The 25,779-nt window shown below is 43.7% G+C and overlaps 1 non-coding gene across 1 annotated transcript; it reads left to right on the top strand.

Moving 5' to 3' along the window:
- The first annotated feature begins 3,113 nt into the window (after window positions 1-3,113).
- On the top strand, window positions 3,114-3,232 carry LOC131101530 (5S ribosomal RNA). Its single transcript, XR_009119219.1, has one exon. It is a non-coding gene; the product is annotated as a 5S ribosomal RNA (ribosomal RNA).
- Window positions 3,233-25,779: the final 22,547 nt, after the last annotated feature.

Here is a 25,779-nt window from a genome sequence, read left to right as displayed (position 1 = left end):
TGCCCTAGTAGGGTATGGTCTCCCGCTGGTCTCGGGGGTGCGGCTCTCCTCCGGCCTGCTGGCGCCCTGTTGCCGGTTGGGATTGCTCCTCCATGGCCTCTTGCTGGTCTCTTCGGGGAGTTGCTTCGGGGGCGGGTCTTGGGGAGTCGGCCCTGGCTTTGCCCACACCAACGGGGCCGGAGGATCTCTGGCGGTGGGGGCTTGACCTGGCTGCGCGGGGCGGGGTTTGCTGGGTGGTAGAAGGCAGTCTCTCTCCTTTTGTCATTCTCAGTGACAATTACACATTCACACACTCGCATTCACATACACAACACACCTCCATATGGGCACTCACAGCACATGGGTGCTTCTCTATACAATCTACTCTCTTATCCCTGATGTTTATATAGTATTGGTATGCTATTATTACAGTAATAATGATGTCAAGCAATGAGATTTTAATTACTGTAACTGTATGGTTGCAATTGTGTTTACTATCATGGGTCATGTCCTCATTGTTACTATTGCTATTGGTAAGTTGGACTGTTTCATTCCACTGATATCATCTCCAGTGTGACCCTTAGCCATCATTGACATTTAACTGTTCTGTTTGTCACTGTTGTTGTTTTGGGAATTCTTGTTGCTGCTGTTTTTGTCTCTCCCTCTACTGCCCCCCCCCCCCCCCCGACCCCACCTTTCTCTTCTCTCTTCTTCTTTTCTGTTCTTCTTCTTGCTCCGGTCCGGTCGTCCCAAATGGCATAACAAAGAATTGAACAGAGATGGAATATTCCTTTAACCAATCGGATTGAGGTATCTTGTACCCGCTCAAACGGAAAGTTGTCAGGGTGCCTTCTTCTTCGTGGTGTTTTTCTTCTTCTGTTGTTTATTGGCGTTTGGCAAGCAGCTTTCGTGTGCATTACCGCCATCTGTGAAACAGAATCTAAACCCTTCTATACTTTATTCACAAGTGCAGTTTTATTAAAAAAGAAAATATGTATCTATATAAAACATGTCCTGAGTTCAATTATAAAATATTAGCACAATTGAATTTGATCTTTTCCTGTTTAAATTTATCCCGGGTGCGTTCTTTCAGCGCATGCTCAGATATGACGTAACACGCAGATCCAGACGTTCTTCACTTTTAAAAATGGAGGCCAGCAATCGGCACTGGACTAAGCAAAGTTTGTTTTTGATTCAAACTAAATTTCAAGACTGGACAGACGAAAAACTGGCAATTCGGAGTTATTCCAACAAGTGAAAGAAAAACTTTCGGTATCACGTGATATTGATGTTTACGTTTTACTGGGCATGCCCTATTGACTATTCTGTTTGATTTTCACGGCGCATGATTGGCGGAGATTGGAATATTCCTTTCCATGGATACCATTGTTTCCCGAAAGGTCATTCGGAAAGAGAAAAACTGGTCATGTAAAAACGTGGCTACTGTGGAGTGTCTGTGGTGTAAAGACTGGCAGAGCAATGGAATATTGGTCCGTGTGGCAACACCTACCTTGTTCCTCCGATAGACTTATTGATGCACGTGTGAGGTCGTGGTGACATTTTGTAACATTTTTGGTTAGTGGTGTGCCACAAGATTTTTCCAATGTAAAAAACATGCCGTGGTTCAAAAAAGGTTGAACACTGCCTTACATAACCAAATGAGCCAATATTGCAAAACACACATAATTAACAATTAACATTTTTTGTAATTACCTGAGTTTACTTTGATGACTTGCACTGAATTGAATCAGCCAGGGATGCATAGTCCGGACAGTAGCTGCTGATAGCCAGCCTCAAGCACACTTCCAAATGTTCATGTACATTGTGGAAAAAAAAGTCCACCTCCCATTCCGTATGGAAGTGATATGTTTTTGCCTTTTTACTTGGTCCAGCTCCTTCATTCATTTTAGTGACCATAAACTTTAGCGAGGGCTTAAAATCTCGCAATTCGCCGACTAGCTTAGCACTTTGCATCGTTGTTTACGCATGAGCGGTGACCTAAGGTCAAAATTCGGTTGTCATCTGACTGGTTGTCCTGTATGTCAATCAAGTAACGGGGATGGATGATAGGCTGACATCGTAAGTTCTGCTGCACTTAGAGACGTTGTTTGATTTGATTGGTCACCCGAAGGGCAACATTCAGTTGTCATCTGAATGGCTGCCCTGTATATCAATCAAGTGACGGCATTGATGCTAGGATGATATTTTTTTCATGTCACGCCGCGATCGACCAGCGATCGACCAGCGATCGACCAGTACCACCCCCGGATCAACCGGTAGATCGCGATCGAGTTAATGAGCACCCCTGCCCTAACCCTAACCCTAAACCTAACGCTAACCCTCACCCTAACCCTAACCCTAACCCTAACCCTAACCCTAACCCTAACCCTTCCCTAACCCTAACCCTAACCCTAACCCTAACCCTAACCCTAACCCTTCTTCTCTGAGTGAGTGGAGTGCTTTTTTGGACGTGGCACACATGTGCCATATATGGAGAAGATTTTTACCACAAAGCCAATAGATTGCTTGAAATACATTATCACAGCGAGTGAAACACTTTTTCTCATTTTCGCTCTAACTCCACAGCAGTGTTTCTCAGCAACATGAAACTGTGGCAGATGGAACTGTGGCACTTGGAATGAGACTCCTGGCACCTTCCGCTGGCTCACAAGGACCCGTCGTATCATCCTTATCGCACAATGTGTTAGAAAGCGAATAAAGTGCATTTTCGAACAATGGTTGCGTGTGCCAAGCAATACAGCACATTACACTTAATGTGTTCCATAAGTGCCAAAACCCTAACCCGAACCCTTAACCTAACCCTTACCCTTACCCTAACCCTAACCCTTAACCTAACCCTAACCCTAACCCTAACCCTAACCCTAACCCTAACCCTAACCCTAACCCTAACCCTAACCCTAACCCTAACCCTAGCCCTAGCCCTAGCCCTAGCCCTAACCCTAACCCTTCTTCTCTGAGCGAGTGGAGTGCTTTTTTGGACGTGGCACACTTGCTGTAAGCTTTTTATGGTTTCTGCTCTTGCCTGACAGCAGAGGGCGCTGTTTGACACTTTTTGCTGGAGTCTAGTTTGGCCTGCGTCGCCTTCAAATAGGATCTTTTCAGTTGACCTGGCAGCTTACGGCCATACTATCCTGAAAACGCCCGATCTCGTCCGATCTCAGAAGCTAAGCAGGGGCGGGCCTGGTTAGTACCTGGATGGGAGACCGCCTGGGAATACCAGGTGCTGTAGGCTTTTTATGGTTTCTGCTCTTGCCTGACAGCAGAGGGCGCTGTTTGACACTTTTTGCTGGAGTCTAGTTTGGCCTGCGTCACCTTCAAATAGGATCTTTTCAGTTGACCTGGCAGCTTACGGCCATACTACCCTGAAAACGCCCGATGAGAGCAGTTGCAGAGTAGATCACAGAGAGAGATTTTTTTGAGATAAATTCAGTTTTTCCTCGTTCATTGAAAGTGTTTTTTTTTTCTAAAAGTTTTCTTTTGTGAATGTTCAGGGAGTGGGCCCGCTAGCCCCCTCCCTGTCCTCTCCCACCCCCCAAATTTGTGGCTGGTGGGGGGGCGCTTTTTGTTTCAATCAAGGAGCACTTTTTGTTTCAAACGAAGGAGCACAAGTCAAGCTGGTCGCCATGGAGCTATCAGACAAGGCTGCTGCCTATCCTAGGCAATTAGCTGTGGCAGTGGAAGTCGTGGGTGAGGGGGCCATTGCACCACTGGACATGTTCAAGGGAATTGTTCTAAACTGTGGAACCATGACAGGATGCAGAATTAAAGGAAGAAATAGATACGAGGTCACAATGAAGGATATGGAGGGTAAAAAGAAGCTCCTGGACGGTCTAAGAATCCAGAATTGCAGGCTAATTGCCTCTGAACCATGCAGGGATGAACTGACTGTTTCTTTTTTAAGTCTCCCGGTATATATTGAGGACATTGAAATAATTAAGAAACTGGAGGATTGGTGACAGTTGTGTCACCAATAAACATTTTGGATGGTACACGCTTCTGCCGCGTCAGGCAGGTCAAGGTGTGCAGGCTCTGTATTCAACCTGGGCACATCCTAAGAGAGTGCCCGGAATTCAAGTGCTTCAGCTGCAGTGCACAGGGCCACTACGCCAGGGAGTGCCGTCAATCAAGCGACCCAGCGGGAGATGAGGAGATGCCGAAAGCCAGAATCCAAGCAGAGGCGGTCAGCATGGAGGAGGAAGAGGGGCAAAGGCCTCAGAACGTCAGGATCACTGCAGCTGAGAGCAAAGGATGATACGGCGCGTCATTGTGAACCAGCGGAAGGTGCCAGGAGGCTCTTCCAAGTGTGCCTGACGCAGCTTCTCATCCCGTTGTATCTGCAACAGTTTCGTGTGGCTGAGAAGCACTGCTGTGGCGTTACAGCTAAAATGAGAAAATGTGTTTCTCTCGCTGTGATAATGTATTTCCAGCAACCTATAGGCTTTGTGGTAAAACTTTTTTCCATATATGGCACATGTGTGCCACGTCCAAAAAAGGACTCCACTCGCTCAGAGAAAAGCGTTTTGGCACTTATGAACACATTTAGTGTGATGTGCTTTATTGCTTGGCTCACACAACCGTTGTTCAAAAAAGCACTTTATTCGCTCTCAAATACATTGTGAGCAAAGGATGATACGGCGCGTCATTGTAAACCAGCGGAAGGTGCCAGGAGGCTCATTCCAAGTGTGCCTGACGCAGCTTCTCATCCCGTTCTATCTGCAACAGTTTCGTGAAAAGTACAAAGGCTCTTTTCCTGCGAAAGGGCAGTATTCAGAATGACACCTGAAACGTAACAGACCGGACCACCCGAGAGTTAAGGTGGACAGCACTTAGTGAAACCTTACTGCAGTCATGCTGTTGTACTCCCTGTCGCGCAATTGGTCAGCACGTTTGGCTGTTAACTGAGAAGTTGGTGGTTCGAGCCCACCGAGGGACTCTCAATTCACACATGTGTTGGACTTTGGACTCCCTCCCTTGTATGAACATTTTTCCCCATTGGCGAACTGTTTTTGTGTTGGTACCAGATGAACTGCTGGCACTGTGGCTAAGCTGGTCAAAGTGCCTGTCTAGTAAACAGGAGATCGTGGGTTCAAATCCCAGCAGTGCCTGGGTGCTTGGTCAGTGAAACTTTGGCAGCTGATTTGTGAACCATGTACTTCTTTTTGTCACTTGCCCTTCAAGAACGAATTGACGTTGCATCCACAGCTGACGTGATTGTTGTGGATCCCATTACGCCAGAAGGTGCTTGAATCCAAAGAGTATGACATTGTGATGTTTTGTCATTCAGCGCCACTTTGCAGAGGCTCATCCACTTGACAGTTGAATTTTGTTCTCTTACAGTGTGTCCCCACGTGACATTGGTGGTTCAGTGGTAGAATTCTCACTTGCCAAGCGCGAGTCGTGCTTGTGTTGTTGACATTTGCTGCCAGCCAATCAGGATGCGAGACAGATGTCAGACAAGCAGAGAGACTTTGGAGAAATGAAGTCAGGTGTCCGAATCCCGTCTAAGCATCAGTCAAGTCACCATTTTCTTCTCCACAATATATATTTTTTCCAATTAATCCCTATATGATTACAAACTATTCCTATCAGGCTTATATTGATACCAGTGCTTGAAATAAAACACAAAATCAATGCAATGTAACAAAGAATATTTATTTATCAGGTTGCCATGCCACACTCAAAAACACTCTCAGAAATAAAAAATGAATACTAATCACAAGCTATGAATAATAAAAAAAAATGTTCATTTATTTTGCTGCCGTTGTTTCTCCTTTTCATAAAAAGGAGAGGCCTGGAACTCCCTCCAGCTCATCTCTCTTTGCATCCCGTGCTCTCTGTAGATAGAGAAGACTTTGGCAGGGCAGTAGATGTACTTCCCTGCTTGCCCTGGAAAGCCAGTGTGGATGTGGGGGCTGTTCGGACCCTGCTTTAGCTGCATCCTGCAGAACCGGCACTTTTGGACAGGGGGTGGAGGAGATTCCTCCCCCTTCCTCTTCTTCTGCTGTTTTTCCCTCCACCCTCTTTCTTGTATCATCGAGCTCTCGCTGGAAGAAGTCTGTTTGACTGAACTCTTGAAATGGCATCTTGGGGTTTGTCAGACCTTCTGCACCATATTTTTGGAAAACTTTTGTGGGGCAATAAAAGTATCTGACAGGGCCCCGCTGATAAAAGTCATGTATTGATGTCCCATCCCCTTGATATTTTGATTTTGGTTGACAACAGCACAGACATGTTTTTGTTTGAGTTTTTTTGACACGGGAGGTGGTTGCTCCTGCTCCAATGGGGTATGAGCAGGTGGTGGTGGTGGTGGTGATGGTGGAATGACCATAGCTGCAGGCAGTGTCACGACAGGCACAGCAGAGGTAGTGCTTAGCAACTGCCAAAGCTGCTGTGTATGTTGCAGCTTCTCTGGGCTGGTATTTAGTGAAGATGATGTATTGAGAAATTTACTGTTGTGTATTATGTATTTGGGAATATGCAATTTTGATGTTGGATGCAGCATGCTGTTGGGGTCTTTGCTGGACTTGTGGACAAGAGTGCCATACTCCCGAACCACAAGCTTGATCATGTCCTCGTGCCCGCGCTGTTTATTAAGGAGCTCGTCAATTGCCGACTTCTTTGGAGACGGCCAGCGCTTGTGGTCCAACACAAATACTCTCCCTCCAGTCTTCACTGGTCCAGTGCGGGCAGCAGTCGGAGAACATTGGATGGGTAATCTTCTTGTGGGCTCTAGGCAAAGAAAACCAAGAGATACACATTTGTTATTTGGTTCAAACAAGATGCAACACTATTAGAACAAGGGGACACATGATTAGGTTTTTGCCTGGCTGTGGCTGAAGCTCAGTAACAGAAGCTTTATTGTCCAAGTCAGATGCTGGGATAGGGGCCACACGACTAGACGTAGTCACAGTAGCAGTTTGAAGAGGGTGAACAAAGCTGAAAAGCTTGGTGGGAGGTGTGGAGGAAGGCTGCACTGGGTCTGCTCCCTGATCAGGCAGGATGCCTGGAGAAGGAGCACTTGTGGCGTGGCCGGGGTCCTTCTTGGTTTTATGTTTGTCCCAGTCTAAAGGGACCGGACAACATTCTGGCTCCCTGTACTCCAGGCCAAACCTCTCCCCGGTGTCTTCAGCTGCCAGACGAAGAGCAGGGTACTTTTCTTCGCCAAAGACCCGTCTGGAAACAGCATTCAGGGAGCATATCAGTGCAGGGTTGAAAACAGGCGGGAGAGAAACGCCTGGCAGTTTCAGGTCCAGCAGACGCTGATAGTTCCAGCGACACACTCCTGTCATGGCCTGGGCCTGGAACAGCTCTGGGGAGACCTGCGTGCCGGTCACCCATTTGGCCTGGTGAAAATGGTAGCCCTCCTGCTCACACAACCGTTGTTCAAAAAAGCACTTTATTCGCTCTCAAATACATTGTGAGCAAAGGATGATACGGCGCGTCATTGTAAACCAGCGGAAGGTGCCAGGAGGCTCATTCCAAGTGTGCCTGATGCAGCTTCTCATCCCGTTCTATCTGCAATAGTTTTGTGTGGCTGAGAAGCACTGCTGTGGAGTTACAGCTAAAATGAGAAAATGTGTTTCTCTCGCTGTGATAATGTATTTCAAGCAACCTATAGGCTTTGTGGTAAAAAAAATTTCCATATATGGCACATGTGTGTCACGTCCAAAAAAGCACTCCACTCGCTCAGAGAAAAGCGATTTGGCACTTAGGGAACACATTTAGTGTGATGTGCTTTATTGCTTGGCTCACACAACCATTGTTCAAAACAGCACTGTATTCGCTCTCAAATACATTGTGAGCAAAGGATGATACGGCGCGTCAATGTGAACCAGCGGAAGGTGCCAGCAGGCTCATTCCAAGTGTGCCTGACGCAGCTTCTCATCCCGTTCTATCTGCAACAGTTTCGTGTGGCTGAGAAGCACTGCTGTGGAGTTACAGCTAAAATGAGAAAATGTGTTTCTCTCGCTGTGATAATGTATTTCAAGCAACCTATAGGCTTTGTGGTAAAACTTTTCTCCATATATGGCACATGTGTGCCACATCCAAAAAAGCACTCCACTCGCTCAGAGAAAAGCGTTTTGGCACTTATGGAACACATTTAGTGTGATGTGCTTTATTGCTTGGCTCACACAACCATTGTTCAAAAAAGCACTTTATTCGCTCTCAAATACATTGTGAGCAAAGGATGATACGTTGCGTCATTGTCTGACGCAGCTTTGCATCCCGTTCTATCTGCAACAGTTTCAGGTGGCTGAGAAGCACTGCTGTGGAGTCAAAGCTAAAACTAGAAAATTCCCACGGAAATTTTGATGGACTGGCCACCTGTGCTGTGAACCTCGGGTGTGCCAACGGCTACCGCGGTAGCACCTAGCAAGAAAGCTTCATGTACGGAAAAGGTTGATGTAGTCCCATAGTGTCCCCACATCATGCCAAGTGTGTATTTGCCTTTAAACTTGAGTAAATTAGCTAAAATGCTAACATGATAACGGCTACCGTGCTAACACGTAGCAAAACAGCCTCAGGTCCTGAAAAGTTTGGGGCAGTCCTACAGTGTCCCCACATCATGCCACGTGTGTATTTTCCTTTAGACATGAGTAAATTAGGTAAAATGCTAACATGCTAACAGTCATCATGCTAGCACCTAGCAAGAGGGCCTCAAGTTACAAAGTACCAAGGTTGTCCTATAACCTCCCCACATCATGACATGTGCTTAGTAGCCTTTAGGCATGAGTAAAATAGCATAAATGCTAACATGCTAACAGTCATCATGCTAGCACCTAGCAAGAGGGCCTCAAGTTTAGAAACTGCCAATGTTGTCCTATAACCTCCCTGCATCATGCCATGTGTATATTTGCCTTTAGACATAAGTAAATTAGCTTAAATGCTAACATGCTAACGGCTACCATGCTAACACCTAGCAAGAGGGCCTCAAGTTTAGAAAGTGCTAAGGTTGTCCTATAACCTCCCTAGATCATGCTATGTGTCTATTTGCCTGTAGACATGAGTAAATTAGCTTAAATGCTAACATGCTAACGGCTACCCTGCTAGCACCTAGCAAGAAGGCCTGAAGTTTACAAACTGCCAAGATTGTCCTATAACCTCCCTACATCATGCCATGTGTGTATTTGCCTTTAGACATGAGTAAATTAGCTTAAATGTTAACATGCTAACGGCTACCATGCTAACACCTAGCAAAACAGCCTCAGGTCCTGAAAAGTTTGGGGCAGTCGTCCCCACATCATGCCAAGTGTGTATTTGCCTTTAAACTTTAGAAAATTAGCAAAAATGCTAACATGCTAACGGCTACCATGCTAACACCTAGCAAAACAGCCTCGGGTCCTGAAAAGTTTGAGGTAGTCCTACAGTGTCCCCAAATCATGCCATGTGTGTATTTTCCTTTAGACATGAGTAAATTAGGTAAAATGCTAACATGCTAACAGTCATCATGCTAGCACCTAGCAAGAGGCCCTCAAGTTTAGAAAGTACAAAGGTTGTCCTATAACCTCCCCACATCTTGACATGTGCTTAGTAGCCTTTAGGCATGAGTAAATTAGCTTAAATGCTAACATGCTAACAGCTACATGCTAGCACCTAGCAAGAGGGCCTCAAGTTTAGAAACTGCCAAGGTTGTCCTATAACCTCCCTGCATCATGCCATGGGTGTATTTGCCTTTAAACATGAGTAAATTAGCTTAAATGCTAACATGCTAACAGTCATCATGCTAGCACCTAGCAAGAGAGCCTCAAGTTTAAAAAGTGCCAAGGTTGTCCTATAACCTCCCTACATCATGCCATGTGTGTATTTGCCTTTAGACATGAGTAAATTAGCTCAAATGCTAACATGCTAACGGCTACCAGGCTAGCACCTAGCAAGAGAGCCTCAAGTTCAGAAAGTGCCAAGGTTGTCCTATAACCTCCCTACATCATGCCATGTGTGTATTTGCCTTTAGACATGAGTAAATTAGCTTAAATGCTAACATGCTAACAGTTATCATGCTAACACCTAGCAAAACAGCCTCAGGTCCTGAAAAGTTTGGGGCAGTCGCAAAACAGCCGCAGGTCCTGAAAAGTTTGGGGCAGTCCTACAGTGTCCCCACATCATGCCAAGTGTGTATTTGCCTTTAAACGTGATTAAATTAGCTAACATGCTAACGGCTACCATGCTAACACCTATTAAAGCAGCCTCAGGTCCTGAAAAGTTTGGGGCAGTCCTACAGTGTCCCCACATCATGCCAAGTGTGTATTTGCCTTTAAACTTTAGAAAATTAGCAAAATTGCTAACATGCTAACGGCTACCATGCTAGCTCCTAGCAAGACAGCCTCAGGTCCCGAAAAGTTTGGGGCAGTCCCATAGTGTCCCCACATCATGCCACGTGTGTATTTGCCTTTAGACATGAGTAAATTAGCATAAATGCTAACATGCTAACAGTCATCATGCTAGTACCTAGCAAGAGGCCCTCAAGTTTAGAAACTGCCAATGTTGTCCTATAACCTCCCTGCATCATGCCATGTGTACATTTGCCTTTAGACATGAGTAAATTAGCTCAAATGCTAACGGCTATAATGCTAACACCTAGCAAAACAGCCTCAGGTCCTGAAAAGTTTGGGGCAGTCCTACAGTGTCCCCACATCATGCCATGTGTGTATTTTCCTTTAGACATGAGTAAATTAGGTAAAATGCTAACATGCTAACAGTCATCATGCTAGCACCTAGCAAGAGGCCCTCAAGTTTAGAAAGTACCAAGGTTGTCCAATAACCTCCCCACATCATGACATGTGCTTAGTAGCCTTTAGGCATGAGTAAATTAGCTTAAATGCTAACATGCTAACAGCTACATGCTAGCACCTAGCAAGAGGGCCTCAAGTTTAGAAACTGCCAAGGTTGTCCTATAACCTGCCTGCATCATGCCATGGGTGTATTTGCCTTTAAACATGAGTAACTTAGCTTAAATGCTAACATGCTAACAGTCATCATGCTAGCACCTAGCAAGAGAGCCTCAAGTTTAGAAAGTGCCAAGGTTGTCCTATAACCTCCCTACATCATGCCATTTGTGTATTTGCCTTTAGACACGAGTAAATTAACTTAAATGCTAACATGCTAACGGCTACCATGCTAGCTCCTAGCAAGACAGCCACAGGTCCCGAAAAGTTTGGGGCAGTCCCATAGTGTCCCCACATCATGCCACGTGTGTATTTGCCTTTAGACATGAGTAAATTAGCATAAATGCTAACATGCTAACAGTAATCATGCTCGCACCTAGCAAGAGGGCCTCAAGTTTAGAAACTGCCAAGGTTGTCCTATAACCTCCCTGCATCATGCCATGTGTATATTTGCCTTTAGACATGAGTAAATTAGCTTAAATGCTACCATGCTAGCACCTAGCAAGAGGGCCTCAAGTTTAGAAAGTGCCAAGGTTGTCCTATAACATCCCTACATCATGCCATGTGTGTATTTGCCTTTAGTCATGAGTAAATTAGCTTTAATGCTAACATGCTAACGGCTACCATGCTAGCACCTAGCATCATAACTTCAAGTCCCAAAAGTCTTAATGAAGTCCCACAGTGTCCCCACATCATGACATGTTTGTAGTTGCCTTTAGACATGAGCAAATTAGCTTCAATGCTAACATGCTAACAGCCATCATGATATCACCTAGCAAGAAAGCCTAAGGTTTAGAAAGTGCCAAGGTTGTCCTATAACTTCGCTACATCATACCATGTGTGTATTTGCCTTTACACATGATTAAATTAGCTTAAATCAGGGGTGCTCATTAAGTCGATCGCGATCTACCGGTCGATCGCGGAGGTGGTACTGGTCGATCGTGGCGTGACATTAAAAAAATATCATCCTCGCGTCAATGCCGTCACTTGATTGATATACAGGGCAGCCATTCAGATGACAACTGAATGATGCCCTTCGGGCGACCAATCAAATCAAACAACGTCTCCAAGTGCAGCAGAACTTATGATGTCAGCCTATCAGCCATCCCCGTTACTTGATTGACATACAGGACAACCAGTCAGATGACAACAAAATTTTGACCTTTAGGTCACCGCTCATGCGTAAACAACGATGCAAAGTGCTAAGCTAGTCGGCGAATTGCGTCAGATTTTAAGCCCTCGCTAAAGTTTATGGTCACTAAAATGAGTGAAGGAGCTGGACCAAGTAAAAAGGCAAAAACATATCACTTCCATACGGAATGGGAGGTGGACTTTTTTTTCACAATGTCTTTTTCGAAGTGCGTTTGCCTCATATGCCATTCTACCATCGCAGTACCAAAGAAGGGAAATGTGGAGTAATGTGGAGGTAATTACAAAAAATGTTAATTGTTAATTATGTGTATTTTGCAATATTGGCTCATTTGGTTATGTAAGGTACATCAACATACATTGTACGTACAAATAATCCTCAATACATTTGACAATAAATAGATGTTTTGCATTTTTGTAGTGGGTAGATCATTTTGACTCGGTCATTTTAAAAGTAGCTCGCATGCTGAAAAAGTGTGAGCACCCCTGGCTTAAATGCTAGCACCTAGCAAGAGGGCCTCAAGTTTAGAAACTGCCAAGGTTGTCCTATAACCTCCCTGCATCATGCCATGTGTGTATTTGCCTTTAGACATCAGTATATTAGCGTGAATGCTAACATGCTAGCAACTAGCATGCTAGCACCTAGCAAGACAGCCTCAAGTACCAAAAAGGTTGAGGCAGTCCCATAGTGTCCCCACATCATGCCATGTGTGCATTGGCCTTTAGTCATGAGTAAATTAGCTAAAATGCCAACATGCTAACTGTCAACATGCTAGCGCCTAACAGGACAGCTTCAAGTCCCAAACGTCTCAAGGCAGTCCCACAGTGTCCCCACATCATGCCATGTAGTTGTCTTTACACATTAGTAAATTAGCAAAAATGCTAACATGTCAGCACTTAGCAAGACAGCCTCGGGTGCCGAAAAGTTTGAGGCAGTCTTATAGTGTCCGCACAATATACCATGTGTGTATTTGCCTTTAGACATGAGTAAATTAGCTTAAATGCTAACATGCTAACAGGCATGCTAGCCCCTAGCAAGAGAGCCTCGAGGTTAGAAAGTGCCAAGGTTGTCCTATAACCTCCCTACACCATGCCATGTGTGTATTATCCTTTAGACATGAGTAAATTAGCTTAAAGGCTAACATGCTAACGGCTACCATGCTAGCACCTAGCAAGAGAGCCTCAAGTTTAGAAAGTGCCAAGGTTGTCCTATAACCTCCCTACATCATGCCATGTGTGTATTTGCCTTTAGACATGAGTAAATTAGCTTAAATGCTAACATGCTAGCAATTAGCATTTAGCCACAGAGAGAGTTCAGAAGTTTATCAAAAAAACGAGCCATCAATCACGTTTCTACGTGGCCTATGGCTGAGCTACAAGGCTGTGAAAAGTCTGTAAATTCTCATTCTTTTCTCTGGCATGAGCTGTTCTAAAAATAGCACAAAGTGGACCTCATCTCGTGGCCCATGTTTAAACGTTTTGGTTAGACAAAACGTTCCAATAACTAAATACCGCTGTAGTCCCGAGCGCCACGTTTCCGGCGGTGTAACATGTGTGGGGGTCCTTCTTGCGGTTTTGGCCGCATTACGCGCGCAAAAATGGGAAGATTAAGATATACGGAAGCAAGTAGCAGTCTATGGGCTGACTACTGAGCCAGTCCATAATGATAAAATGTGTTTCTCTCGCTGTGATAATGTATTTCAAGCACCCTATAGGCTTTGTGGTAAAAAATTTCTCCATATATGGCACATGTGTGCCACGTCCAAAAAAGCACTCCACTTGCTCAGAGAAGGCCTCTGAAGCGCGTTTTGGCACTTATGGAACACATTTAGTGCGATGTGCTTTATTGCTTGGCACACACAACCATTGTTCAAAAATGCACTTTATTCGCTCTCAAACGCATTGTGAGCAAAGCATGATACGTCATGTCATTGTGAGCCAGCGGAGGCTCATTCCAAGTGTGCCTGACGCAGCTTCTCATCCCGTTCTATCTGCAACAGTTTCGTGTGGCTGAGAAGCACTGCTGTGGAGTTACAGCTAAAACTAGAAAATTCCCGCGGAAATTTTGATGGACTGGCCACCTGTGCTGTGAACCTCGGGCCCGGTGGGCCAACGGCTACCGCGGTAGCACCTAGCAAGAAAGCCTCAAGTACGGAAAAAGTTGATGCAGTCCCATAGTGTCCCCACATCATGCCAAGTGTGTAATTGCCTTTAAACTTGAGTAAATTAGCTTAAATGCTAACATGCTAACAATCAATATGCTAGCACCTAGCAAGAGAGCCTCAAGTTTAGAAAGTGCCAAGGTTGTCCTATAACCTCCCTACATCATGCCATATGTGTATTTGCCTTTAGACATGAGTAAATTAGCTTAAATGCTAACATGCTAGCACCTAGCAAGACAGCCTTAAGTTTAGAAACTGCCAAGGATGTCCTATGACGTCCCTGCATCATGCATGTGTGTATTTGCCTTTAAACGTGAGCAAATTAGCTTAAATGCTAACATGCTAACAGTCATCATGCTAGCACCTAGCAAGAGAGTCCCAAGTTTAGAAAGTGCCAAGGTTGTCCTATCACCTCCCTACATCATGCCATGTGTGTATTTGCCTTTAAACGTGAGTAAATTAGCTTAAATGCTAACATGCTAACAATCATTATGCTAGCACCTAGCAAGAGAGCCTCAAGTTTAGATAGTGCCAAGGTTGTCCTATAACCTACCTACATCATGCCATGTGTGTATTTGCCTTTAGACATGAGTAAATTAGCTTAAATGTTAACATGCTAACGGCTACCACGCTAGCACCTAGCAAGAGAGCATCAAGTTGAGAAAGTGCCAAGGTTGTCCTATAGCCTCCCTACATCATGCCATGTGTGTATTTGCCTTTAGACATGAGTAAATTAGCTTAAATGCTAACATGCTAACGGCTACCATGCTAGCACCTAGCAAGAGGGTTTCAACTTTACAAAGTGCCAAGGTTGTCCTATAACCTCCCTATATCATGCCATGTGTGTATTTGCCTTTAAACGTGAGTAAATTAGCTTAGATGCTAACATGCTAACAGTTATCATGCTAGCACCTAGCAAGAGAGCCTCAAGTTTAGAAAGCGCCAAGGTTGTCCTATAACCTCCCTACACCATGCCATGTGTGTATTTGTCTGAAGACATGAGTAAATTAGCTTAAATGCTAACATGCTAACGGCTAACATGCTATCACCTAGCAAGAGAGTTTCAAGTTTACAAAGTGCCAAGGTTGTCCTTCAACCTCCCTATATCATGCCATGTGTGTATATGCCTTTAAACGTGAGTAAATTAGCTTAAATGCTAACATGCTAACAGTTATCATGCTAGCACCTAGCAAGAGACCCTCAAGTTTAGAAAGTGCCAAGGTTGTCATATAACCTCCCTACATCATGCCATGTGTGTATTTGCCTTTAGACATGAGTAAATTAGCTTAAATGCTAACGGCTAACATGCTAGCACCTAGCAAGACAGCCTCAAGTTTAGAAACTGCCAAGGATGTCCTATAACGTCCCTGCATCATGCATATGTGTATTTGCCTTTAAACATGAGCAAATTAGCTTAAATGCTAACATGCTAACGGCTACCATGCTAGCACCTAGCAAGTGGGTTTCAAGTTTAGAAACTGCCAAGGTTGTCCTATGACCTCCCTACATCATGCCATGTGTGTATTTGCCTTTAGACATGAGTAAATTAGCTTAAATGCTAACATGCTAACGGCTACCATGCTAGCACCTAGCAAGAGAGTCCCAAGTTTAGAAAGTGCCAAGGTTGTCCTATAACCTCCCTACATCATGCCATGTGTGTATTTGCTTTTAGACATGAGTAAATTAGCTTAAATGCTAACATGCTAACGGCTAACATGCTAGCACCTAGCAAGAGGGTTTCAAGTTTACAAAGTGCCAAGGTTGTCCTTCAACCTCCCTATATCATGCCATTTGTGTATTTGCCTTTAAATGTGAGTAATTTAGCTTAAATGCGAACATGCTAACAGTTATCATGCTAGCACCTAGCAAGAGAGCCTCAAGTTTAGAAAGTGCCAAGGTTGTCCTATAACCTCCCTACATCATGCCATGTGTGTATTTGCCTATAGACATGAGTAAATTAGCGTAAATGCTAACATGCTAGCATTTAGCATTTAGCCACATTGAGAGTTCAGAAGTTTATCTAAAAAATGAGCCATCAATCACGTTTCTACGTGGCCGTATGGCTGAGCTACAAGGCTGTGAAATTTCTGTAAATTCTCGTTTTCTCAGGAATGCGGCTGTTCTAAAAATAGAATTCTGTACCTAATCTACTGGCCCATTTTTTAACGTTTCGGTTAATAGCGTCGCCATGGTTACACAAAACGTTCCAAAAAATAAATACCGCTGTAGTCCCGAGCGTCACGATTCCGACGGTGTAACATGTGTGGGGGTCCTTCTTGCGGTTTTGGCCGCATTACGCGCGCAAAAAAGGGAAGATTAAGATATAATAATAACTAGAAAATTCCCGCGGAAATTTTGATGGACTGGCCACCTGTGCTGTGAACCTCGGGCCCGGTGCGCCAACGGCTACCGCGGTAGCACCTAGCAAGAAAGCCTCAAGTACGGAAAAGGTTGATGCAGTCCCATAGTGTCCCCACATCATGCCAAGTGTGTATTTGCCTTTAAACTTGAGTAAATTAGCTAAAATGCTAACATGCTAACAATCATTATGCTAGCACCTAGCAAGAGAGCCTCAAGTTTAGAAAGTGCCAAGGTTGTCCTATAACCTCCCTACATCATGCCATGTGTGTATTTGCCTTTAAACGTGAGTAAATTGGCTTAAATGCTAACATGCTAACAGTTATCATGCTAGCACCTAGCAAGAGAGCCTCAAGTTTAGAAAGTGCCAAGGTTGTCCTATAACCTCCCTACATCATGCCATGTGTGTATTTGCCTTTAGACATGAGTAAATTAGCTTTAATGCTAACATGCTAACAATCATTATGCTAGCACCTAGCAAGAGAGCCTCTAGTTTAGAAAGTGCCAAGGTTGTCCTATAACCTCCCTACACCATGCCATATGTGTATTTGCCTGAAGACATGAGTAAATTAGCTTAAATGCTAACATGCTAACGGCTACCATGCTAGCACCTAGCAAGATGGCCTCAAGTTTAGAAACTACAAAGGTTGTCCTATAACCTTTCTATATCATGGCATGTGTGTATTTGCCTTTAAACGTGAGTAAATTAGCTTAAATGTTAACATGCTAACAGTTATCATGCTAGCACCTAGCAAGAGAGCCTCAAGTTTAGAAAGTGCCAAGGTTGTCCTATAACCTCCCGACATCATGCCATGTGTGTATTTGCCTTTAAATGTGAGTAAATTAGCTTAAATGCTAACATGCTAACAGTCATCATGCTAGCACCTAGCAAGAGAGCCTCAAGTTTAGAAAGTGCCAAGGTTGTCCTATAACCTCCCTATATCATGCCATGTGTGTATTTGCCTTCAAATGTGAGTAAATTAGCTTAAATGCTAACATGCTAACAGTCGTCATGCTAGCACCTAGCAAGAGAGCCTCAAGTTTAGAAAGTGCCAAGGTTGTCCTATAACCTCCCTACATCATGCCATGTGTGTATTTGCCTTTAGACATGAGTAAATTAGCTTAAATGCTAACATGCTAACAGTCATTATGCTAGCACCTAGCAAGAGAGCCTCAAGTTTAGAAAGTGCCAAGGTTGTCCTATAACCTCCCTACATCATGTCATGTGTGCATTTGCCTGTAGACATGAGTAAATTAGCTTAAATGCTAACATGCTAACGGCTACCATGCTAGCACCTAGCAAGAGGGCCTTAAGTTTAGAAACTGCCAAGGTTGTCCTATAACCTCCCCACATCATGCCGTTTGTGTATTTGCCTTTAAACGTGAGTAAATTAGCTCATATGCTAACACGCTAACAGTCATTATGCTAGCACCTAGCAAGAGAGCCTCAAGTTTAGAAAGTGCCAAGGATGTCCTATAACGTCCCTGCATCATGCATGTGTGTATTTGCCTTTAAACATGAGCAAATTAGCTTAAATGCTAACATGCTAAAAGTCATCATGCTAGCACCTAGCAAGAGACCCTCAAGTTTAGAAAGTGCCAAGGTTGTCCTATAACCTCCCTACATCATGTCATGTGTGTATTTGCATTTAAACGTGAGTAAATTAGCTTAAATGCTAACATGCTAACAGGTATCATGCTAGCACCTAGCAAGAGACCCTCAAGTTTAGAAAGTGCCAAGGTTGTCCTATAACCTCCCTACATCATGCCACGTGTGTATTTGCCTTTAGACATGAGTAAATTAGCTTAAATGCTAACATGCTAACGGCTAACATGCTAACACCTAGCAAAACAGCCTCAGGTCCTGAAAAGTTTGGGGCAGTCCTACAGTGTCCCCACATCATGCCAAGTGTGTATTTGCCTTTAAACTTTAGAAAATTAGCGAAAATGCTAACATGCTAACGGCTACCATGCTAACACCTAGCAAAACAGCCTCAGGTCCTGAAAAGTTTGGGGCAGTCCTACAGTGTCCCCACATCATGCCATGTGTGTATTTGCCCTTAGACATGAGTAAATTAGCTAAAATGCTAACATGCTAACAGTCATCATGCTAGCACCTAGCAAGAGAGCCTCAAGTTTAGAAAGTGCCAAGGTTGTCCTATAACCTCCCTACATCATGCCATGTGTGTATTATCCTTTAGACATGAGTAAATTGGCTTAAATGCTAACATGCTAACAGCTACCATGCTAGCACCTAGCAAGAGGGCATCAAGTTTAGAAACTGCCAAGGTTGTCCGATAACCTCTCTGCATCATGCCATGGGTGTATTTGCCTTTAAACATGAGTAAATTAGCTTAATTGCGAACATGCTAACGGCTACCATGCTAGCACCTACCAAGAGAGCCTCAAGTTTAGAAAGTGCCAAGGTTGTCCTAGAACCTCCCTACATCATGCCATGTGTGTATTTGCCTTTAGACATGAGTAAATTAGCTTAAATGCTAACATGCTAACGGCTAACATGCTAGCACCTAGCAAGACAGCCTCAAGTTTAAAAACTACCAAGGTTGTCCTATAACCTTTCCACATCATGTCATGTGTGTATTTGCCTTTAAATGTGAGTAAATTAGCTTAAATGCTAACATGCTAATAATTATTATGCTAGCACCTAGCAAGAGAGCCTCAAGTTTAGAAAGTGCCAAGGTTGTCCTATAACCTCCCTACACCATGCCATATGTGTATTCTCCTTTAGACATGAGTAAATTAGCTTAAATGCTAACATGCTAACGGCTACCATGCTAGCACCTAGCAAGAGAGCCTCAAGTTTAGAAACTGCTAAGGTTGTCCTATAACCTCCCTACATCATGCCATGTGTGCAATTGCCTTTAAACGTGAGTAAATTAGCTTAAATGCTAACATGCTAACGGCTACCATGCTAGCACCTAGCAAGAGAGCCTCAAGTTTAGAAACTGCCAAGGTTGTCCTATGACCTCCCTACATCATGCCATGTGTGTATTTGCCTTTAGACATGAGTAAATTAGCTTAAATGCTAACATGCTAACATGCTAGCAATTAGCATTTAGCCACAGAGAGAGTTCAGAAGTTTATCTAAAAAATGAGCCATCAATCACGTTTCTACGTGGCCGTATGGCTGAGCTACAAGGCTGTGAAAAGTCTGTAAATTCTCGTTTTCTCTGGAATGCGGCTGTTCTAAAAATAGAATGGTGTACCTAATCTAGTGGCCGATTTTTTTTTCTATCGCGAATAGCGTCGCCATGGTTACACGAAACGTTCCAAAAAATAAATACCGCTGTAGTCCCGAGCGTCACGATTCCGACGGTGTAACATGTGTGGGGGTCCTTCTTGCGGTTTTGGCCGCATTACGCGCGCAAAAATTGGAAGATTAAGATATAATAAGAAGAAAAATAACTAAACACCACAAGCAATAACAATATGGGCTGGCTCAGTAGCCAGCCCATAGACTGCTACTGCAAGTAGCAGTCTATGGGCTGGCTACTGGGCCAGTCCATAACTAGAAAATTCCCGCGGAAATTTTGATGGACTGGCCACCTGTGCTGTGAACCTCGGGCCCGGTGTGCCAACGGCTACCGCGGTAGCACCTAGCAAGAAAGCCTCAAGTGCGGAAAAGGTTGATGCAGTCCCATAGTGTCCCCACATCATGCCAAGTGTGTATTTGCCTTTAAACTTGAGTAAATTAGCTAAAATGCTAACATGCTAACGGCTACCGTGCTAACACATAGCAAAACAGCCTCAGGTCCTGAAAAGTTTGGGGCAGTCCTACAGTGTCCCCACATTATGCCATGTGTGTATTTTCCTCTAGACATGAGTAAATTAGCTAAAATGCTAACATGCTAACAGTCATCATGCTAGCACCTAGCAAGAGGGCCTCAAGTTTAGAAAGTACCAAGGTTGTCCTATAACCTCCCCACATCATGACATGTGCTTAGTAGCCTTTAGGCATGAGTAAATTAGCTTAAATGCTAACATGCTAACAGTTATCATGCTAGCAACTAGCAAGAGAACCTCAACTTTAGAAAGTGCCAAGGTTGTCCTGTAACATCCCTACACCATGCCATGTGTGTATTTGCCTGTAGACATGAGTAAATTAGCTTAAATGCTAACATGCTAACAGGCATTATGCTAGCACCTAGCAAGAGAGCCTCAAGTTTAGAAAGTGCCAAGGATGTCCTATAACGTCCCTGCATCATGCATGTGTTAATTTGCCTTTAAACATGAGCAAAGTAGCTTAAATGCTAACATGCTAACAGTCATTATGCTAGCACCTAGCAAGAGAGCCTCAAGTTTAGAAAGTGCCAAGGTTGTCCTATAACCTCCCTACATCATGCCATGTGTGTATTTGCCTTTAAACGTGAGTAAATTGGCTTAAATGCTAACATGCTAACAGTTATCATGCTAGCACCTAGCAAGAGAGCCTCAAGTTTAGAAAGTGCCAAGGTTGTCCTATAACCTCCCTACACCATGCCATATGTGTATTTGCCTGAAGACATGAGTAAATTAGCTTAAATGCTAACATGCTAACAGCTACCATGCTAGCACCTAGCAAGAGGGTTTCAAGTTTAGAAAGTGCCAACGTTGTCCTATAACCTCCCTATATCATGCCATGTGTGTATTTGCCTTTAAATGTGAGTAAGTTAGCTTAAATGTTAATATGCTAACAGTTATCATGCTAGCACCTAGCAAGAGGGCCTCAAGTTTAGAAAGTGCCAAGGTTGTCCTATAACCTCCCTACATCATGTCATGTGTGCATTTGCCTGTAGACATGAGTAAATTAGCTTAAATGCTAACATGCTAACGGCTACCATGCTAGCACCTAGCAAGAGAGCCTGAAGTTTAGAAACTGCCAAGGTTGTCCTATAACCTCCCCACATCATGCCATGTGTGTATTTGCCTTTAAACGTGAGTAAATTAGCTTATATGCTAACACGCTAACAGTCATTATGCTAGCACCTAGCAAGAGAGCCTCAAGTTTAGAAAGTGCCAAGGATGTCCTATAACGTCCCTGCATCATGCATGTGTGTATTTGCCTTTAAACATGAGCAAATTAGCTTAAATGCTAACATGCTAACAGTCATCATGCTAGCACCTAGCAAGAGACCCTCAAGTTTAGAAAGTGCCAAGGTTGTCCTATAACCTCCCTACATCATGTCATGTGTGTATTTGCCTTTAGACATGAGTAAATTAGCTTAAATGCTAACATGCTAACGGCTAACATGCTAGCACCTAGCAAGAGAGCCTCAAGTTTAGAAACTGCTAAGGTTGTCCTATAACCTCCCTACATCATGTCATGTGTGCAATTGCCTTTAAACGTGAGTAAATTAGCTTAAATGCTAACGTGCTAACGGCTACCATGCTAGCACCTAGCAAGAAGGCCTCAAGTTTAGAAAGTGCCAAGGTTGTCCTATAACCTCCCTACATCATGTCATGTGTGCATTTGCCTGTAGACATGAGTAAATTAGCTTAAATGCTAACATGCTAACGGCTAACATGCTAGCACCTAGCAAGAGAGTTTCAAGTTTACAAAGTGCCAAGGTTGTCCTTCAATCTCCATATATCATGCCATGTGTGTATATGCCTTTAAACGTGAGTAAATTAGCTTAAATGCTAACATGCTAACAGTTATCATGCTAGCACCTAGCAAGAGACCCTCAAGTTTAGAAAGTGCCAAGGTTGTCCTATAACCTCCCTACATCATGCCATGTGTGTATTTGCCTTTAGACATGAGTAAATTAGCTTAAATGTTAACATGCTAACGGCTAACATGCTAGCACCTAGCAAGAGAGCCTCAAGTTTAGAAACTGCCAAGGATGTCCTATAACGTCCCTGCATCATGCATGTGTGTATTTGCCTTTAAACATGAGCAAATTAGCTTAAATGCTAACATGCTAACAGTCATCATGCTAGCACCTAGCAAGAGAGTCCCAAGTTTAGAAAGTGCCAACGTTGTCCTATAACATCCCTACATCATGCCATGTGTGTATTTGCCTTTAGACATGAGTAAATTAGCTTAAATGCTAACATGCTAACGGCTAACATGCTAGCACCTAGCAAGACAGCCTCAAGTTTAGAAACTACCAAGGTTGTCCTATAACCTTTCCACATCATGTCATGTGTGTATTTGCCTTTAAACGTGAGTAAATTAGCTTAAATGCTAACATGCTAATAATCATTATGCTAGCACCTAGCAAGAGAGCCTCAAGTTTAGAAACTGCTAAGGTTGTCCTATAACCTCCCTACATCATGCCATGTGTGCAATTGCCTTTAAACGTGAGTAAATTAGCTTAAATGCTAACATGCTAACGGCTACCATGCTAGCACCTAGCAAGAGAGCCTCAAGTTTAGAAACTGCCAAGGTTGTCCTATGACCTCCCTACATCATGCCATGTGTGTATTTGCCTTTAGACATGAGTAAATTAGCTTAAATGCTAACATGCTAACATGCTAGCAATTAGCATTTAGCCACAGAGAGAGTTCAGAAGTTTATCTAAAAAATGAGCCATCAATCACGTTTCTACGTGGCCGTATGGCTGAGCTACAAGGCTGTGAAAAGTCTGTAAATTCTCGTTTTCTCTGGAATGCGGCTGTTCTAAAAATAGAATGGTGTACCTAATCTAGTGGCCGATTTTTTTTTCTATCGCGAATAGCGTCGCCATGGTTACACGAAACGTTCCAAAAAATAAATACCGCTGTAGTCCCGAGCGTCACGATTCCGACGGTGTAACATGTGTGGGGGTCCTTCTTGCGGTTTTGGCCGCATTACGCGCGCAAAAATTGGAAGATTAAGATATAATAAGAAGAAAAATAACTAAACACCACAAGCAATAACAATATGGGCTGGCTCAGTAGCCAGCCCATAGACTGCTACTGCAAGTAGCAGTCTATGGGCTGGCTACTGGGCCAGTCCATAACTAGAAAATTCCCGCGGAAATTTTGATGGACTGGCCACCTGTGCTGTGAACCTCGGGCCCGGTGTGCCAACGGCTACCGCGGTAGCACCTAGCAAGAAAGCCTCAAGTGCGGAAAAGGTTGATGCAGTCCCATAGTGTCCCCACATCATGCCAAGTGTGTATTTGCCTTTAAACTTGAGTAAATTAGCTAAAATGCTAACATGCTAACGGCTACCGTGCTAACACATAGCAAAACAGCCTCAGGTCCTGAAAAGTTTGGGGCAGTCCTACAGTGTCCCCACATCATGCCATGTGTGTATTTTCCTGTACACATGAGTAAATTAGCTAAAATGCTAACATGCTAACAGTCATCATGCTAGCACCTAGCAAGAGGGCCTCAAGTTTAGAAAGTACCAAGGTTGTCCTATAACCTCCCCACATCATGACATGTGCTTAGTAGCCTTTAGGCATGAGTAAATTAGCTTAAATGCTAACATGCTAACAGTTATCATGCTAGCACCTAGCAAGAGAACCTCAACTTTAGAAAGTGCCAAGGTTGTCCTGTAACATCCCTACACCATGCCATGTGTGTATTTGCCTGTAGACATGAGTAAATTAGCTTAACTGCTAACATGCTAACAGGCATTATGCTAGCACCTAGCAAGAGAGCCTCAAGTTTAGAAAGTGCCAAGGATGTCCTATAACGTCCCTGCATCATGCATGTGTTAATTTGCCTTTAAACATGAGCAAAGTAGCTTAAATGCTAACATGCTAACAGTCATCATGCTAGCACCTAGCAAGAGAGCCTCAAGTTTAGAAAGTGCCAAGGTTGTCCTATAACCTCCCTACATCATGCCATGTGTGTATTTGCCTTTAGACATGAGTAAATTAGCTTAAATGCTAACATGCTAACGGCTAACATGCTAGCAACTAGCAAGAGGGCCTCAAGTTTAGAAAGTGCCAAGGTTGTCCTATAACCTCCCTACATCATGCCATGTGTGAATTTGCCTGTAGACATAAGTAAATTGGCTTAAATGCTAACATGCTAACGGCTACCATGCTAGCAACTAGCAAGAGGGCCTCAAGTTTAGAAAGTGCCAAGGTTGTCCTATAAACTCCCTACATCATGCCTTGTGTGTATTTGCCTTTAGACATGAGTAAATTAGCTTAAATGCTAACATGCTAACGGCTAACATGCTAGCACCTAGCAAGACAGCCTCAAGTTTAGAGACTGCCAAGCATGTCCTATAACGTCCCTGCATCATATATGTGTGTATTTGCCTTTAAACATTAGCAAATTAGCTTAAATGCTAACATGCTAACAGCCATCATGCTAGCACCTAGCAAGAGAGTCCCAAGTTTAGAAAGTGCCAAGGTTGTCCTATAACCTCCCTACATCATGCCATATGTGTATTTGCCTTTAGACATGAGTAAATTAGCTTAAATGCTAACATGCTAACGGCTACCATGCTAGCACCTAGCAAGAGGGTTTCAAGTTTAGAAAGTTCCAAGGTTGTCCTATAACCTCCCTATATCATGCATGTGTGTATTTGCCTTTAAACGTGAGTAAATTAGCTTAAATGCTAACATGCTAACAGTTATCATGCTAGCACCTAGCAAGAGAGCCTCAAGTTTAGAAAGTGCCAAGGTCGTCCTATAACCTCCCTATATCATGCCATGTGTGTATTTGCCTTTAAACGTGAGTAAATTAGCTTAAATGCTAACATGCTAACATGCTAGCAATTAGCATTTAGCCACAGAGAGAGTTCAGAAGTTTATCTAAAAAATGAGCCATCAATCACGTTTCTACGTGGCCGTATGGCTGAGCTACAAGGCTGTGAAAAGTCTGTAAATTCTCGTTTTCTCTGGAATGCGGCTGTTCTAAAAATAGAATGGTGTACCTAATCTAGTGGCCGATTTTTTTTTCTATCGCGAATAGCGTCGCCATGGTTACACGAAACGTTCCAAAAAATAAATACCGCTGTAGTCCCGAGCGTCACGATTCCGACGGTGTAACATGTGTGGGGGTCCTTCTTGCGGTTTTGGCCGCATTACGCGCGCAAAAATTGGAAGATTAAGATATAATAAGAAGAAAAATAACTAAACACCACAAGCAATAACAATATGGGCTGGCTCAGTAGCCAGCCCATAGACTGCTACTGCAAGTAGCAGTCTATGGGCTGGCTACTGAGCCAGTCCATAATGAGAAAATGTGTTTCTCTCGCTGTGATAATGTATTTCAAGCACCCTATAGGCTTTGTGGTAAAAACATTTCTCCATATATGGCACATGTGTGCCACGTCC

The sequence above is a fragment of the Doryrhamphus excisus genome, chromosome 1 (genome assembly GCF_030265055.1).
Source record: "Doryrhamphus excisus isolate RoL2022-K1 chromosome 1, RoL_Dexc_1.0, whole genome shotgun sequence".
Lineage (NCBI taxonomy): Eukaryota > Metazoa > Chordata > Actinopteri > Syngnathiformes > Syngnathidae > Doryrhamphus > Doryrhamphus excisus.
This window is presented reverse-complemented; position numbering and strand designations above follow the sequence as displayed.